The sequence below is a fragment of the Podarcis tiliguerta genome (assembly GCF_965153285.1).
Source record: "Podarcis tiliguerta genome assembly, chromosome: 14".
Taxonomy (NCBI): Eukaryota; Metazoa; Chordata; class Lepidosauria; order Squamata; family Lacertidae; genus Podarcis; species Podarcis tiliguerta.
This window is the reverse complement of record NC_139547.1, coordinates 15,299,118-15,319,106: the sequence shown is the minus strand read 5'-3', so window position 1 is coordinate 15,319,106 and position 19,989 is coordinate 15,299,118. Positions and strand designations below refer to the sequence as shown.

General features: G+C 40.4%; 1 protein-coding gene across 2 annotated transcripts in view; it reads right to left on the bottom strand.

Moving 5' to 3' along the window:
- TRPM7 (transient receptor potential cation channel subfamily M member 7) overlaps positions 1-19,989 on the bottom strand; it is a 73,161-nt gene that overhangs the window by 47,549 nt on the left and 5,623 nt on the right. The gene's annotated exons all lie outside the window — the stretch shown is intronic.

The following is a 19,989-nucleotide window of genomic DNA, read 5'->3' as shown; positions in this document are numbered from 1 at the left end:
AGCATTAAATGGACTTCAGTGCCTTCAATTCATTTAAAGTGAGAGGTAATGTAATACAATAGTAGAGAACATCTGGTAGATCAGCAATTGAAGATTAGTCCTTAAAACAATTACAGTAGTTAATTTTCCTCAAGAAAATTATTTAGAATAGTAGATTTAAATACTGAGCATAATTTCTGATATTTCAAACTAAGCTAACAAAGATCTATAAAACTGTAAAACTGCATCCCTTATTATTATTATTTTGTTCTATGTAAAGGCACCTTATTTGTTTAAACTGTATTAAGCTTAAATGTTAAAATTTTAAAAACCAGTTAGCGATTTTTTAAAAAGGTACCTGCTCAAGATACAAGGTCCATCTTATTTTTTCTTTGCAGAAATTCATGGTGAACAACTACCAGCAGTCTCCTTTGAGAAGCAATCTTATACCGCTCAGTTCACTTTAATTTAAGGTTTTGCAGATGACAGGTTATATGCTGCTAAAGTGCCGGATGAGATCAGCCCTTAAAATAATTCAACATAGCATTACAGGTACCATCCTATTATCACATTTGAATAAAGTGAATGTTTTCAGGTGTTTTCCCTCTAAGCAAGTATTCTATTCTCCTCCAAAACTTTTAGAAATTTAAAAGCCTTCTGTAAGAGAAAATGGGATTCTTCAGAATCAATCAAAATTAATATGCACATTCTGCCATATTTAACCAAAGTACTATGTTCTGGTGATCCGTGTTTGAATATTTAATATACAGTGGTACCTCGGGTTACATACGCTTCAGATTACAGACTCTGCTAACCCAGAAATAGTGCTTCAGGTTAAGAACTTTGCTTCAGGATGAGAACAGAAATCGTGCTCCAGCGGCGCGGCGGCAGCAGGAGGCCCTCCGGAACGAATTAAGTACTTAACCCGAGGTACAACTATACAATCATTCCAAAATATTCACTATTCATGAATCATGGTAGACACTTAATGAGTCTATAAAGTGGCTGCCAAGAACAGCAACTGAAGATTTGTCATGGCTGGCTAGCCAGCTAGAGCCCACCCATGCTGTAGGACATAATTGAATCGTGCACTCTGAGTAGATGTTTGATCCAGAAGCATTTAGGTGAAGCTATTCCCATAAGACTATTGCCCTTTCCACTTTCTGTAACAAAGTCCACCTAATTTGAGTGGCACATTTTAAGCACTGTTGTGTGTTGGCACACTGCTTTTGTGTGTTAGAAGAGCAGCAATGACTACATGTAGCGAAACAGTGGGCAATTCAGTAACAGAAGCAGAAGTAACTGCAAGAGGTTTCCAGTAGCCAGATTATGCTTAAGAGAAAGACCCAAAAGGGCATCACTGGGCAAAGTAGTTTCTCTCTCCTCCTGCAGTCAGTGAAATCCTATTATGTTTATGCAGAAATAAATCCCACTGAGTAAGTAAATCTTTGATGTACTTATTGGTAAGTGCCATTGAAGACTGTGGCCAGCATTACTGATCCCCATACTACCCTTCATCAAGCGCAAAAGAGAACTTATTACTCCCCTGAACCCATGAATAGAAGCTGTGATTGCAGGAAAACAAGAGCCCAAAGTATTGCAAAAGAAACAAAACACTATCTGGACTTCCTTTTCTCACCACGGATTCAAAGCAGGGGTGAGGCACTAATTTCCATCCACACAGAGCCCCACCCAAACCTTTACACATGACAAGACAGGATCAGGCCTCAAGCTCATATTGCCTTCCCAATTCTTCTCCTCCCAATGGGGAGGAGACTGTGAGTTCACTGAGGGAATATCATGTTTATGTGAATTTAGGTTTCCTTGACCCTGCAATCCAGAATCTACAAGGCACTGTAGTACAACATCTGTATTCACCAGTTCCTCTGAATGCAACAGCTCCTTCCAATTTCTCCCCACACACCCCTGGTTTCTGGTGCCAATTAACAGGATTGTGACCTCAGAGGTCGTTGTTCAGAAACCCAGAGGGAAAAGGGTTTAGGGGTGCATTGTGGGATTAAAATTGGGCTTGCATAAAGGGACAGACTGAGCAGACACTTTGCAGCTGAGTCTAAATCATATACTGTATTTCAGACACACAACTCCAGTTCCATACCAACTTGCACCTTAAAAAATATGATGTGAAAGTACAGATCCCAAACATGCTAGAAAATATTCCCAGTATATTAAAGCTATTTACTCATTTATTGGAGGGAAAGGACACACATAAATATGATATGCACATAAAAATTATGTTTTAACTTTTTTTCTACGTGTAAAGGTAAAGGTAAAGGGACCCCTGACCATTAGGTCCAGTCATGACCGACTCTGGGGTTGCGGTGCTCATCTCGCTTTATTGGCTGAGGGAGCCGGTGTACAGCTTCCGGGTCATGTGGCCAGCATGACTAAGCCACTTCCGGTGAACCAGAGCAGCGCATGGAAACACCGTTTACCTTCCCACTGGAGCGGTCCCTATTTATCTACTTATCAGTCTTTCGAACTGCTAGGTTGGCAGAAGCAGGGACCGAGCAACGGGAGCTCACCCCGTCATGGGGATTCGAACAGCCGACCTTCTGATCGGCAAGTCCTAGGCTCTGTGGTTTAACTCACAGCACCACCCGTGTCCCGTACTATAGCCAAAAAACAAATATCCCAAACCCAACCAGTAAGTACATCTAAAACAGAAATTTAAAATACAAAGCACTGCAACGCAAGTGTGACACAATCTTTTGTTAATTTTCTTAATTTAAAGCTTACTACGGCATGACAATATGTAACAGCTCTGCCTGCAGTGTTTTAAAACAAACTACAAAAGTTATCGTGATATACAGATCTCTACAACAGACTGTTACTAAGCGTTTACTATAAATCCACAAATTTCCACTATTTATAATAAATCGCTCACTTGAAAGAAATACTTTTATTAACCAAGCACATGGTGATCATGGGACTAAGCTGTGACCCATGCCTAGTTGACTGTAACACCTCACAGTACAAGAGCAATAGCTGGAAGGCCAAAATTCCAAGCATAGCTCTCCTTATCTTCCTATCATCACTTCCAGCCAATGAATCTCATTTTAGAAATTGTGCACCTGGGGTAGATATTATAGCACACCAAGTTCACACATACAAATTAGTCCGCCAGCTGCCTTTCTTTCTTTCTTTCTTTCTTTCTTTCCTGTCCCTACATAAATTTACAACACTGATTGCAAGTTACTTTTGTTCTCCACTAGATCTGAATAATATATAAAAAGGCACACCTAAAACACCTATGAGGATGCCTCAAGAATGCATTATGTTTATCAGGCATATTTCTCCCGGTGTGTTGTGCTCCTGATTCAAAATGCCCCTTTCTCCAGAAAGCTATTCTTCTGAAAATAGAATGTATGTATCATATATCAGTGTAAAAACTACTGTAGCAACTGACTTGGTTATGTCAGGGCACATGAACTGCTTTTAACGAGAGTTCTGGAACAAGCTTTGTGGTTAATAGGGCACTCCAGTCCACATTAAGCCTAGCTAACCATAAAGCTAAGGTTTGGCTTAGAATTACTTAGCTTATGCCTTATTGGCTTGGGTCCCTCTCAATGGTCATGAGAAGAGTTCTGCTCACAGAATGGAGTTTTGGTATCTCAAAAGTTTGCCCCTTAATGCAAGAGATCTTATCTGAGATGTTATCTTATGAAAGGTTGCATGTACAAGCTTCCCAGGAATAACTTACGTTTTTAGAAGTATGTTTCATAAGAAACTCCCAGTTTTATTTAAAAACTAAAACTAAAACAGACACCTTTAGAAGGAGTATTGAAGATTGGGCCTGTTTTCAAAACAGCTTTACTTCATTTTGTAATACAAAAAATGATGGAAGGATAAAGGTATGTTATATTTTTTCCTAGAATTGTTTAAACATTTAGACTCCAACAAACCCCAACAGACGTCTCACTCCCTTGCTCATTGCAATTTTAAAGTTACCTATTTCTATAATTACTAAGTCTTAAACAGGACAAAGAAGGACTAGCTAGCCAGCTCATGCAGCATGCTATATTTAAAGCTCTTCTCCAAACAGTAAGATCTAAGACATTCCGAAGCACAATAAGAGGCAGGGGGGAATGTCAGTTAAACTTTTTTCACAAAATTGACAATAATAAGTTTATTTTTATAACTATACCCCCCCTTGAAAATTTTCATTGGCCCATCCCATTATTTCCTGTGGTTAGCTGAAACAGCAGGTCTGGCAAGTTTACCCCAGAACCATTACCCATAAAGAGACAGCTAAAAGTACACAATGAATTAATAATCCACAACCGATACAGTATCAATTAATCATTCCATCCTGACAGTAAGCTTTTTATTTACACACAAGGATCTGTTTGGGTGATTCTTCTCACCCCTCACATCTATGTCTGGCCAGATTGGAAATGGGTGCACTCCTCCCTCACTGTTCAAACAAGGGAATTCCTATTTTTATTAGTATGCATGTCAGGCATGGGCAAACTCGGCCCTCCAGATGTTTTGAGACTACAATTCCCATCACCCCTGGTCACTGGTCCTGTTAGCTAGGGATGATGGGAGTTGTAGTCCCAAAACATCTGGAGGGCCGAGTTTGCCTATGCCTGATGTATGTTCTCCCTCACCCTACCATAAAGAACCAACAATGGGGGCGGAGGGAAAGACTCCTCTTAACCACAACTCCTCTGTGCAGGACTTTATATTTTTTTCATTTCATGAATGGAAATTGGATGAGAAAAATATGACACAACATATAAGCAAAACATATTACTATGAGACCATAACAAAGCTGGACTTTGAGCTTAAATATGTCAGGCTCAAGGACATTCCTAGGGCTACTATACCGTACCTGTTTTCACTGAATAAAAAATCAGAGTTAATAACTGTGCTTCTTTAGTTACTTGAATTGCTGTCAGACACATGAGAATAAATACTAATTGAATTACTAGACACAATGTCTCCACTGTTAACTTGCGCTTCTTTTTTCTACCAGCTGTACAAAATAATTTATGTATTAGGCTTTATAATGCATCCTTTCATTTATAAACAAACTGCCGATTAATATATAGTATACTATATTAGTACAGTATTCTTAATTCCTAGAGAGTCCCATGTCTTTATTAACACTGCTTTGCATCTGATGCCTTACCACATTTTTCTTATTTTTTCATATTTTTTTATTTTTATTATTTCCATGAAATAAAACATGAACTAGCTCCACACCAAGTACTAACAGAAATGGTGGAAAGTTATCATGGTTTTCTGTGTAGAACTCCTTTTATTTGGATGTAACATTTGATAAAATAACGATAATTCAACACCATTTGTTGCATTATTCTGCATCACATTGTCTTTCTAATTATATTGTTTTTTATGGTCTTATTCTTAAAAAGGCTGATGTTATGAGCCCTCAAACCTCAGAAATACAACTTTTCCTAAAGATTTTCACAATCTTTTTGGCCGCTAGTGGATCAGCACCCCTTCATTCAATCAGTCTGGTAAATAAAATATGGGTCTTTCTTACTTTCTACCACAGACCTTATGTATTATGAAGAGCAGTTAAGGGCAAAAGAGCCTCAACCTCCCACACCCTCAATTTGAATCTTTTACATGTTTTTGTATGCACTGTGGAATTTTTTGCATTGTGACCTGATGTTATTTTTATTGATATTAGTTTAGTAATTATTTATTTTTGTTTGTTTGTTAAGAGTCCATTTCTGTTTAATTATTTTGAGTTATATTTTGGGCTAATTTTATTGTGTACTATCATATTCTAATGGATATATTATACTTTATATAAGTTATGTTTTTATTACAACTTTTTTGTATTGGGTCCCAAGGTTCTAAGGTGTGTGATCTTGGCTGTATCTTCTGTTCTTTCTTCAACTTGTAAACCACCTTGTATATTGTAATATAGAAAGGTGTTGTACAAATTAAAAATGGGGGAAAAAATGAAACGTCAACACATTTAAACAATAGTATCTGAGATATAGCAATTAAAAACTCTAACTTCCCAAAACCCAAGAGCCGAAAATCAACTTTGCAAACTGCTGGAAACCTGAAAACTATTACCATTCAAGAACTATTTTAATTAACATTACAGCAAAAACTTCTGAGATATTTTGGTTGGCCTAACAAAAGTGGGTGCGATCCAACTGTGGCAGACCTCTAGTACAATGGCCATTCTTCTGATGGGAACCACATTTTTAACACAGAGAAGCAGTCAAATCCATTGGGCAGCTTTGGGCCGCAGAACATACTGTTTAGTGCTGTTCAGATTGTACTAACTGCCTGTGCAGCAAAAATATCCTGCACAACAATGACAACATTAAACTGAATCTCAACCATTGTCCTACTATGAATTTTGGAACTTTTCTTATGGGCCAGCATGGCTATCTTTACTTCTTTAGCATAAAAAGGTCATCGGCATTAATCCTGTTTATTTAATTCTAGACTTGACCAGCTGTAATTTACTCTCAAGTAAAGTAATCCTCATTAGTGTCAGTTTTAGAAATACTACTACTCCTGCTTACTCTTGCTCACTGCTATGGCAACTGTAAAAATTCCTATGCCAAGTAGTGAATTCCCATCTCAAAGAATACAAATCCTCTTTCAAAGGCCTAAAGGGGTTTTAAAATCTTCCTGATTCACTGAATGAGCCATGACCAGCTTTAAAAGCCTGAGTCATGCCTTTGCTTCCTACTCACCTCTGAATCATTTTGTCTGACACAGGAATTAAAATGAATATGCAACCAACAAAAAGCATGCATTTTTAAAGTAGCATATTCATTTTAGTGAACTCTTGTTTATCTGAAACAAATCAGCTTCACACAAAGCTATATGTTCATTTGCTGAAGACACAAGGCAGCAGAAGTAACTCTGTTTGGGCAAATACCTTTTTAACTATCATTCTGTATCACCTGTTCCAAGACAGACCTATCATCCAGCTAAATGGACAGCAAAAGAAACTTCAAATATTTCTCACATTTCCCAGATTACCATATCCTACCATACCACACCATATATCTTGGCAGGTATCAAATTTGAAAGCAAGGGTCACTACATTTCTTTCCCATCTCCAGACAGCTTCAACTGTTGTCTGCTAAGCTCTTACATACAACAAACAGGAGAGTGGCTAGACGCATATAAAAAAAGTTGTGAAAATGCTTTTTTAAAAAACATTTTGGAATATATATTGAATTTGCCATAGTTCACCATCACCATCTAGTATCACATTTGTAAAATACACTTTTCAACACAACATTAGTCCTACTCAGAGAAGATCCACTGAAATTGATGAACATGACTAACTTCGGTTTATTGCAATAAGCTTACTCTCTATAGTACTTAGCTGGATGCAACCCATTGCTAGTGGGGAGCCCAAAAGGCTTGAGCCCCAAGAGCCCGGATCTCCTGCCCTTTATTAAGAAACGTCTTAATTTTCCCAGCAGCGCCATCTGCTCTGTATTGAAGTAGGGGGGGGCCTCTCAGCCCATACTTGTTAAGCCATGGGGGTGTGTGAGGAAGTTGAGTGACTGTAGAGATGGGGAGGGCAGCACAGTGATGATGGTGAAGCTTACTGTGGGGCCATGAAACTTAGTGAGCGATCATAGGTCAGGTAGTTTCACCCCTTGGGTTTTAACAAAGTTGACAAAATGAGCACGGAGATGGAGGGGGGGGACATGAACACTACCCTGAACTCATTTGAGAAATGGGCCAGATAAAAGAGCATCCAGCTGCCCTATATGGGAAATTTACATGTGTGATACAAAGATAATTGCATTACCCTGGTGTTTGTCACCACCATATGGAATTCAAAAAGTGAGGTGTGGATTTTTTAATTTTTACATTACTCATCTCTCAGGCTTAAGTGTTATGTTCCCATCTCCGAAATGGTAGGATTTTTCTGGGAAGCTTTTTGCATGTTTGATTGCTCAGTTATATAATATGCATGTGTAACTTGTCTAACTTGCTTGAATTATCAACTCTGCACATAGGGCATTTTCCTGCTTTCCAGTTCTGTTGATCTGTAGTTGCTGCATATCAAGCGTGGATAACAGAGGACTTTAAGTACACACAACAGACAGCTTGGGCAAGAAAGGACTGTGTCAGAAAGAGTTAAGAGTTACTTTTAATATGTACTTAAGCATCAGTTCTTGCAAACAGATTGGGGGGCTACAATCCACATACAGCACACCGGGTCCAGAAAATCCTGCTAGTACCATACCTCAAAACTCTCAGAAAAACTGTTTTCTCCCTCTGAAAGTTTGCCTAAATTTGAATCCAGGCCCACAAATTAGCATATTCAAATAGACGCAAATTTGGGTGATGGGCCTGTGCCCTGAGGTTTTCTATTCCTGGCAATGCCTCGTTTAGAAAATATCATGGATAGGGAACTGACAGCCTGATATGGCCCATGGGGGTCTCCCATTCAAGCCTAAAGTCTCTCCTCCTTGTCCCGTGCCCCTGAGCTGTAATTAGCTCTGGAAAAGCTTCCTATGGGCTTTTCCAAGCCTGATTGCAATGAGTGGTTACAGTGAGAGAATGTGTGTCTACATTAGAGACAGAACGAAACAGTTGGTGCAAATGAATGAATATGTATGTACAGTGATGCCTCGCAAGACGAAAAGAATCCGTTCCGTGAGTCTCTTCGTCTAGCGGTTTTTTCGTCTTGCGAAGCAAGCCCATTAGCGGATTAGCGCTATTAGCGGTTTAGCGGCTATTAAAGGCTTAAGGGATTAGCGGATTAGCTGCTAAAAGGCTATTAGCAGCTTAGTGCCTTAGAAAAAGGGGGTGGGGAGCGGAAAAAAAACCCCAGGAATCGCAAGACATTTTCGTCTTGCGAAGCAAGCCCATAGAGAAATTTGTCCTGCGAAGCACCTCCAAAACAGAAAACCCTTTCGTCTAGCGGGTTTTCCGTCCTGCGAGGCATTCGTCTTGCGGGGCACCACTGTATAGATATATGCATATGTATGTTTTTAAGTTCAGTTTTTGCGGGACATGCCTAGGAAGAGGAGAAATGGGGAGAGCAGTTGGCGGGGGCAAACACAGTGGTTCAGAGTAGCGGGAGGTGTGAGGTGGGGCAGGCCAAGTAAGGGGCACATGGCACAAGCAGTTGGTGACTGTGCTGTGTGCCAATCCCTCCTCCAACCTGGGGAATTGAAGTTGGCCTATCAGCCAGCTCTCCTGTCTGTGGATGTTGCTGCTGAATACCCAGCTGGCTTGGAGTAAGACCTCGCTCAACCAAGACTTGATTGTGGATGAGGAGGCAGATCTGACCTGTATTACTAAGACCTGACAATGACTTTCTCAAATTGCGTGTAATTCACATATATATTCATAGATAGATAGATAGATAGATAGATAGATAGGGATATATCCTGTTCTGCTGCCACAACCAATACAAAATGTATATGATATTTTTATTCTGGCTTTGTTTTTATTGTTAGCTTCACAGTGCCAGAATAAAAACAGGCAATGAGGATGATAAAATACCATGAAACTCTACCCTTAGGCTACAAGGTAGGTGAAAAGTATGTGATATTTTTCCTAGTAAATTACCAGCCAGACTAAAATAGCTTGATTAACTGCATTGGCTCTTTTGAAAGTCCTCCAAAGTGTTTTTAAAAGTTGTTTTCACATTAGCACACATTTGTAATTATAGTCTCTCTGTGGTCACACCCACCCACCCACATATATATCATGTTATATAGTATTGTATGATATACAGTGTGCATATTATACAATTTTCAGCCTTATTCTTTGTGTATTTACTCAGAAGAAAACTGCATACAATTCAACAAGACTTACTTCTAGATAAACATGCTTAGGATTACAGTCTAGTAGTACAATATGAAGCATGTTTACTTTGAAGTCAATTACTACAAAACTGCACATTTCCCAATATAAACATGTTAGATAAGAAAAGTACTTTCTTGGTTGGAATAGTACAAAATGTGAACTAAACATGAATTCAGCCACCTACTGGACAATCATCATGTGTCAGTTTCTTGAAGTAGAAAAGCACAGCTGACTTTCCAAGAGGATACGTGAAGACTTTATGGACTGCTATTTAGATTCCACACACACACCCCAAACTTTGGCAGACGTCATTACAAAAAAAGTGGGGTAAACACAGGTGAAGCTAAAAGGGGTGAAGTTACTAGGCAAGAATAAACTTTTGAGCAGCAATATGATGAGATTAGCATAGGACAATAGAGACAACAGACCTTTAACTTTAGGCACTGGTGGGAATATTTGGAATGTTGAGGGTCTGTCATAGGTGCCACCCAGGCTTCCCACACCACTGTGTAAACGCGGATAGTGGACCGTCAGCCTGATCTAGCAGGGCTCTTCAAAAATCCCAATGATTTCAACTGAGATGTCATTAGTTTGCACTTGAGGAAATGCAAATTGTGAGCTCACTAGAAAGATTCACTAGGAAAAGAAAATTGGGAAATTCCAGAACTGATGTGAAATGAAAAATCAATCCCAGCAGATGCTTTTTAGAAATGAGAGGGAAGAGTGCTGCATACAATGAAGCAACAGCAAAGGCTACAATACTCAAATATGAAATTTTCCATGTTAGGACAGGAGTTTAGTAATACAGTGGTACCTCGGGTTACATACGCTTCAGGTTACATACGCTTCAGGTTACAGACTCCGCTAACCCAGAAATAGTGCTTCAGGTTAAGAACTTTGCTTCAGGATAAGAACAGAACTGTGCGGCGGCAGCAGGAGGCCCCATTAGCTAAAGTGGTACTTCAGGTTAAGAACAGTTTCAGCTTAAGTACGGACCTCCGGAACGAATTAAGTACTTAACCGGAGGTACCACTGTAGTCACTTTAAGGAAATACATGCGATTACACCAAAGACTGGTTTCACAAGGCAACCAGTGAACACAAATTCATGACCAATTTAAAGGGACAATATAATATTAATGTTTGCTTGGGGGTGGAGTGGGCAGGAGCATTCAATTGTGAATTGGGAGGACATACAGAATAATTAAATGCAGAAGAACATGACCTATTCAATATAGGCCTAAGTAGAGATACTAAAGTTGTGACAGAAACAGAGGCATCCACACTCAAACTCTAGGGTATAGGTTACTTACAAAGTGTAGGATTAGATAAACCAAGTATAAGCCAAACTCTATTCTGTAGTATTTCACAACTACTAGCCCCTAATGTTAAAGCCAGGAAGGGATGCACAAACCTTCCTGACACATTATAGCGCCATGTACCTCAGGTTACATATGCTTCAGGTTACAGACTCCGCTAACCCAGAAATAGTACCTCGGGTCAAGAACTTTGCTTCAGGATGAGAAGAGATATCGTGCTCCGGTGGCGCGGCAGCAGTAGGAGGCCCCATTAGCTAAAGTGGTGCTTCAGGTTAAGAACAGTTTCAGGTTATGAATGGATCTCCGGAACGAATTAAGTACTTAACCCGAGGTACCACTTTAAGACTTAGAAGGGCTTTGTTCTAGGCTAAAATCAGATTATTAACTAAATTATTTTATTAACAACAGAAATATAGCACAGGATTAGATGCCAAAGGCAAACACCAAAAACAAATGCAAAGTAAACTAAATAGTTCACAAAAGCACTTTTTAAAGCCAAAGTACAAAGCTTGAATAAGGGAGTATGCATGATCACTTCAAATAGGACTCCTCAGCAAAAGTCAACTGGCTTGCAAAACTGCTACCAGGCACTTGGCCTGTTGGCAGACTAACTCTGTCTTACAAAGATGTCTGCAAACGTAGCAGTAAAACCAGACACCTTCATCTGACCCACCTGCAATTAAATATCTCTCCCATATCAGTCTCTACAGCCACAGCAGGTGCTGTAACTGTCCAACAGTTTGCCTTTACCCCCAAAGGTGAACTCTTCCATTGTCTCCTGTGACAGACAGATGCCAGCATCAACAATTACCGTATTTTTCCATGCACAAGACGCCCCTTATTTTTTTTAACCCAAAATTAAGAAATTAAGTTGTTTAGCTTGGGGGACGGAGGTCACTTCTGCCAATCACTCACCTGCCTGCTTGCTACTGCCGATCACATGCCACAGCCGCTGCCGATCACACACCTCGACGCAGCTGCCAATTGTCTGCCCGCTCACCACCACCAACAGCCCACCCGCCCACTTGCCACAACCCGCCTCATCACAGCCACCAATTGCCAGCAGGCCTTGCCGCAGCCACCAATCACCTGCCCAATCACTGCTGCCAATTAATCACACGTCCCCCCTCTGCATTCACTATCCGTGTATAAGTCGACACTCAATTTTTGCCTAATTTTTTTTAGCAAAAAGCATCGTCTTATACATAGAAAAATACAGTAGTCAACGGTAAATCAGGCCAATTTTATGCTTCTAGTAGCAGAATGTCTTGAGTCAAGACTGGGCCTTGTCCTGACACAAAGTATGCATGGGTATACATGAACTCAGGAAAAAAGTCCAGAAGCTCCCTATGACAGGATAATGCTAGTGTGACCGGATGGACTGTCTGTTTTGTACAATATATCAACATATAGAAGAGGTAAAACAGTAATCACCATTAAAATGATATCCTATTCATTCATAAATCAACTAATTTACCATGAAGTTAAATATTATTAGAGTTACCTACAACAGGTATGGAGATCATCGTGAAAAAAGGAAAGCATGAACAAAGGAAGATAGATCAGCGCATCCAGCATAACTGATACCGGCATGTCTTCATGACGGAGCTCACCCACATCCTCTAGAATTTGCATACATTCTAGGCACAACACATTATTCCTTAAAAGAGAGCAATTTGTGTGACTCAAAGAAAAGAAACACTTATTTTAGTCAAAATTTACTGCTTGAAGAAATAAATTAGAAACTGCTATCATGGAGCACTTTTAAGTGAAAAGCTAATGACACAAAGCACTGACAGACACTGATAGAGTAGGCAACAGTCCAGCCAAAAATATGTATGATTTTTGTATTATTTATGAATTATGATAAAACAAAACCTAATATTAAACTTTGGGTTAAAAATTACTCTGGGTTAAACTTCTTTTGGGTATGAAAGTTGTTGCAGGAAGTGCCTATTTCAAATTCTTTGGGTATAACCTTACCTAGTTAAGGTGTGGTGCTGAGTGAATTACAGAAACCTTCCGAATAAGTTCTGAGAAACAGTGGAGTGAACTTGATAACCCAGCTTGAGAAGAAAGGAAGAAATAATTAGTTCATCTCCTTTTAAGGGCAAGTTCAAGGACTTCTGACAACCTTGGAATTTATTTATTTTTAATAAATTTCTGAAAAATTTGGTAATTTGTGCAATTATAAATAGGTAACACAGTTGAAGCAGTTTATGTGGGAAACAAATAGTGTGAACTTCCACTAGTGCAGACACATCCTGGCACAGCGGGAAATTAGGGAGTGTAGAAGGGGGTTTGGCTTCCTAAAGAATGCTTATAGAAGAGAAGACTCCCTGGAAAAGACCCTGAAGTTGGGAAAGATGGAGGGCACAAGGAGAAGGGGACTACAGAGGACGAGATGGTTGGACAGTGTTCTCAAAGCTACCAGCATGAGTCTGACCAAACTGCGGCAGGCAGTGGAAGACAGGAGTGCCTGGCGTGCTCTGGTCCATGGGGTCACAAAGAGTCGGACACGACTAAATGACTAAACAACAACAACAACAAGTCTATGAAAAAATAAACTAGAAATGCTGCACTTCTTGCCCCCAACACTGTGATATACAAGTATGGGGGAGGGAGAAGTATGGAAGGAGGGAGAAGACAGTGTACAGTATCTCAGCAATTGTAAAGGAAGGAGGAGAGCAACAAATTCTAGTTTCTACTCACATCATTCAAAACATTTTGCTGGGGCCAATTCTTTTTCCTGGTATACAGCTATCCATGAGCACGTAGTGTTCTTTGTTTTGTAATGCAGAGCATTTCAACATTCAGTACCCCACCCAATGCACAACACACTAGTAAGTGATACAATTCAGGAACCGTTTGCCATTTCTACATTTGAATCTGTTTGGTTATTCTAAAGTGGATTGTTACGCTCTGTAGTTAAGCTCTTAGTGAATTTACTAAGGTGACATAGCTCAATTTTTATAGCTTGATTCCCTACACCCCACAAAGAGGGCTAAGTAAAAGGACTTTAGGAAACCTGCAGAGACTTGTTTTCAGAATAAGAAAGCAGTTTCAAATCCAAACAGTGACTGACAAGACTGTTCAAATGCAATACTAAAGTTTAATTGTTCCAGACTAGAAACATGCAACAGGTTTCTTAAAATGTGCTACCCACAACTTTACTTCTAACCTAACATCTACTCCTTAGCTCAAGCCTCTTTAAGAAGAAGTTGTTAAGTGATGACTGTTACTTAATCTGCAATGAGTCAATTTCACTGCCTGCTTTCATTATTAAATGTCTTCATCAGGCCAAATATTAGTTCCATTAAGCCAAAGCAAAATGCATATGCTAAAGCCAAAGTAGTTAGAAATGACTCCCCCCACCAAAAAACAACAACAAGCAGATATAGTTTGGTAGATCAAATACAGACAGCAAGTATGATCTAATGGACAGAATAACACATGCAGACCAGGAGGTAGGTTCTAATCTCTGTTGAATCAAAACCACCAAAGGGTGACTGTGAACATAGCACCATCTCACTGCCCCTATCTGAGGGACAAAGGAAATAATACTGCCCTACCCACAGAACGGGGACGCGGGTGGCGCTGTGGGTTAAAGCCTCAGTGCCTAGGGCTTGCCGATCGAAAGGTCGGCAGTTCGAATCCCCGCAGCGGGGTGCGCTCCCGCTGTTCGGTCCCAGCGCCTGCCAACCTAGCAGTTCGAAAGCATCCCTGGGTGCAAGTAGATAAATAGGGACCGCTTACTAGCGGGAAGGTAAAAGGCGTTTCCGTGTGCGGCTCTGGCTTGCCAGAGCAGCGATGTCACGCTGGCCACGTGACCCGGAAGTGTCTTCGGACAGCGCTGGCCCTTGGCCTCTTTGAGTGAGATGGGCGCACAACCCTAGAGTCTGTCAAGACTGGCCCGTACGGGCAGGGGTACCTTTACCTTTACCCACAGAACTGTTGTTTGGAAGGAAAAGTTTGCAAAACAGCACTTCACACTAGCTAATCAATACTCACTCTCAGTTTCACATAAACAAAATATTTAAACTTCCTTAACTCTTGCCACTGCATACAACTGCTCTTGAAAAAGAATTCTGATTAACATTCAACATCTCCCTGATAAAAAGAAGGTATCTACATTGGTCCATGGAGGGGGGGGGAGGATCACAGGGAGTGAAAAATACCAGTTTTATTAAGATCAAACAAAGTTCGCAGTGTTATATAGGAGAATTTGGGTTGGAAGGGGCCCTAAAGACCATCTGGTGGTCAATAAAGGATCTACAATTACAGCATCCCTAAGAGACAGTGTTCAAAATTCCTCAGGCACCAGGAAAATTTTGCAACTGGCATGGGTCCAATTTCAACGACGTGGAAAACTCTGGATGCCAGGTTGGCAAGCGATATCTCCATCTGGATGGCTCCTCCAGCTTTCTTAAGCAGGTAAGCAGGAGAGCTCATTTACTGCATTGATGCCCCACCTTTTTTTCCAAAGAGTACATGGTTCTCCCCCCTCTTCAAGGAATTCCTACAACAACCATGTGAGGTAAGTTAAGAGGCTGTGACTGGCCCAAAGTCACCCAGTGAACAGTGATAGAGACTGGGATAGAGAAGCTAGAAGCCAAATGGCTTCTGGGACCTGGGTTGTGGGCACCAAAACAAAATGTCTAGTTGCCTCTGGGGAGGGTCAGCAACACTTTTTATTTATTATTTTGAGAAGCATGAATTAGTAGGCAATTCACATATAAGTGACACATTTTTAGCAGAAACTGTTAATACATGTTTAATTTGGTTTTTACAATAAAAATATATAAATGTATTACAAACCACTTTTGAAATTTTTTTCTGTAAAATATAAAGTGGTATAGAAATTAAACCAACAACAACAACAACAACAACAACAAATCATCACTGGGGGGGGTGGCACCTAGATATTCTGTTATGGCAACTGTAACCTAGGTTTAAGGTGCCATTTGGCTATTAGCTCATACAGTATATCTGAGTTCCTAACACTGATGAAAGATGGCCATTCAACCTCTGCTACTGCCCTCCGGAAAAGGAGAACCCACCACCTCCCAAGCCAGAAATATCCACTGCCAAGTAGCTCTTCTTATCATTTGGAAGCTTCCATGTTTAACTGAAATCTTCCTTGTAATTTCAACCTACTAATTCTAGTCCTGACCTATAGAACAGAGTTCTTCAACCTTAGGTCCCTATTTGTTGTCCGACTACAACTCCCATTATCTACAACCAACTTAGACAAATATAAGGGATAATGAGAGTTGGTCCAACAATATATGGGACCCAATAATTAAGAAGGCTGCTTGAGCAACACAGACCAAGCCAGCTTCAACTTCTGAATGGCAACCCTTCAGACAACCCTCTCTCCTCCAGGCTAAGCATATCCAACTCTTTCAACAGTTGCTCATAGGACTTGGTTTCCAGACCCTTCAGTATCCAGGTCATCCTCCTCTTGACACATTCTGATTTGCCAGTGTCATTCTTAAAAGATGGCTCCCAGAAGCAGAAATAGACTTCAGATGCAGCTTGACCAGCACATAAAATGGTAAAAGTTGAAAATATTACTTCTTGTGATCTGGACACAATGCTTCTAATAATGTAACCTAAACCACAGAGCCTAGGGCTTGCCAATCAGAAGGTCCGTGGTTCGAATCCCCACAATGGGATGAACTCCCAGCTCCTGCCAACATAGCAGTTCGAAAGCACGTCAAAGTGCAAGTAGATAAATAGGTACCGTTCTGGCGGCAAGGTAAACAGCGTTTCCGTGCGCTGCTCTGGTTCGCCAGAAGCGGCTTAGTCATGCTGGCCACATGTCCCGGAAGCTGTATGCAGACAAACACCGGCTCCCTCGGCCAGTAAAGCAAGATGAGCGCCACAACCCCAGAGTCATTCACGACTGGACTTAACAGTCAGGGGTCCCTTTACCCTTTACCTTTAAGACTGCATTAGCTCTTTTTGCAGTCATATAACTCTACTGGCTAATGGTTAGTTTGTGATCCGCTAAGAGACCTAGATCCTATTCACATGTACTGTTATGAAGCAGGCCTCTCTCATCCTGTACTTTTCCCTTTAATTAACTTATTGATTTGTTTGGTACCAAAATGCAATATTTAACATTTATTCCTGTTGAATTTCATCATGTTGGTTTTTGGCCCAGTGTTTCAGTATGTCAAAATGGTTTTTCATCTAGATTCTGTTTTCAATAGTGTTAGCCATCGCTCCCAAAGTCATGTCATCTGAAAATTTGATAAGAAACATTTGAACTGCATAAAACTCTTCTTCAGGTCGTATCTATTGTCATGGGAAAAAGAAAGCACACCCTCTTTGAATTCTATAGTTTTACATATGAGGGCATAATAGTAATTTGTTCCCTAGCAGGTCTTAAAAGGTAAAGGTAACCCCTAACCAATTAGGTCCAGTCATGACCGACTCTGGGGTTGTGGCGCTCATCTCGCATTATTGGCCGAGGGAGCCAGCGTACAGTTTCTGGGTCATGTGGCCAGCATGACTAAGCCGCTTCTGGCAAACCAAAGCAGTGCACGGAAACACCTATACGACCTCAGATGAATAACACTGCATGACTTATTACACCGTGTCATGATTTATTTAACAAAAATAAAACCAAAATGGGGAAGCCATGGGTGAAAAACTAAGTACACCCCCTTACTGCTTCCATAAGAATTAAGTGACTAAGTAGCAGACAGGTACAGCTAATCACATGCCCTTGCTTAATTGATCATCAGCAAGTGTGTCCACCTCTATAAAAGCTGAAATTTTAGCAGTTTGCTGGTCTGGAGCTTTCAGGTGTGTTTTAACACAATGCCAAGGAGGAAAGACAGCAGCAATGCTCTTAGATAAGCAAGTGTTGCTACCCATGAAACCATGGGAAGGGTTATAAGGTCATCTCCAACCAATTTAAAGTTCATCATTCTACAGTAAGGAAGATTATTCAAAATGGAAAGCATTCAAGACAGTTGCCAATCTTCCCAGGAGTGGACATCCCAGCAAATTCACCCCAAGGTCAGACCGTGCAATGTTCAGAGAAATTGCAAGAAACCCAAGAGGTACATCTCAGTTAGGATGTGGAATGTTAAAGTTCATGACAGTACAATTAGAAAAAGATGGAACAAGTGTAGTTTGTTTGGAAGGGTTGCCAGGAGAAAGCCTCTTCTCTCTAAAAAGAACATGGCAGCATGACTTAGGTTTGCAAAACTGCATTTGAACAAACCACAATACTTCTGTCCTTTGAACAGACAAGACCAAAGTGGAGATGCTGGCCATAATGCACATTACCATGTTTGGTGAAAACCAAACACAGCTTATCAGCACAAACAAACACCTCATACCAACTATTAAGCATGATGGTGATTATTTGGGCTTGTTTTGCAGCCACAGGACCTAGGAACCTTTCAGTCATTGGGTCGACCATCAACTCTTCCGTATACCAAAGTATTCTAGGGGCAAATGTGGGGCCATCCACCTGACAGCTAAAGCTTGGCTGAAATTGGATTATGCAACAGGACAATGATCCCAAGCACACCAGCAAATCTATGACAGAGTTGCTAAAAAAGAAAATAATCAAGGTGTTGCAATGGCCTAGTCAAAGTCCAAACCTCGACCCAATTGAAATGCTGTGGCGGGACCTCAAGAGAGCTGTGCATAAACAGCCAGCAAGCTTCAACAAACTGAAGCAACTCTATAAAGAAGAGTAGGCCACAATTCCTCCACAACTATGTGAGAGACTGAAAATCATACGGGAAATGATTACTTCAAGTTATTGCTGCTAAAGGTGGTTCTACAAGCTACTGAATCACAAGGTGTAGTTGCTTTTTCACACATGCCTTCTCCATTTCAGCTTTATTTCTGTTAAATAAATCATGACACGGTGTCATATGTCAGGTTGTATTTACCTAATTTTAAGACCTGTTAAGGAACAGGTGATTGTTATTATGTTCTCATATGTAAAATCACAGAATTCAAAGAATTTCTTTTTCCCATGACTGTATTTAGGGGGGGCCCGTCTGGTGCTGTCTCTCTCTCTCTCTTTTGCATTGTCCCCAATACTATTAAGGAAACAGGGGAACATGTTGTTTGCCAAGTATAGCAACTTATAAACAAACTGTAAAAAGTGGCTTCAGTCCAATTCTCACTTACAAGTTAAACACTTGTAATCACACTGAAAAAACGTGCATGCTCTTAAGATAGTCGTGGACTGCTTACTATGGGTTTTGCAGCTCCCTGGATTGACGTCTACTCAGTGCAAACACAACTCATTCATGCAATACAAACTTAATAGAAACATAGATATTTTATGCAAACTGCAATCATCAAGTCTGCTGATGCCTTTTAAAACAAACAAAGAAACTACAGTATCAGCTTAGTTATAACTTAAAAGTGTAACTACTCCAAGGAACACCGTTTGGTTTGCTTTAAACCAAACAACCATTTATGTTTGTTTTAGGAATCTGCACTTTTCCCATAACTTATTTCTTTCCACAACATGAAATAGGCCTAGCAGAGTGCAGTACATCTGATGTAAACTAGGAAGAGCTGAAATGAGTTACAGTTAAAGCTGTCTGCTGCGCAGTCTTTTATCAGACTGTACCAGCAGCAACTGTCTACACAGAGCACAAACAGGTTATTTTTTAAATTGTTTCCAATAACATGAGAACAGAGAACAAAAAATCAACTACAGGCAGTGACTGATTTGCACGGGGGTTACGTTCCAGACCCCCCGTATCTTGGGGGGCCCCCATAAGGCCGCCCCGCCCCGTTTTGGGGTCACTTCCAGATTTGGAGCAATGTGAGTGAGTGCAGTTGCGCACATATTGAATGCACTTAAAACAGCTGCTGCCTATACTAGAGACTGTAAA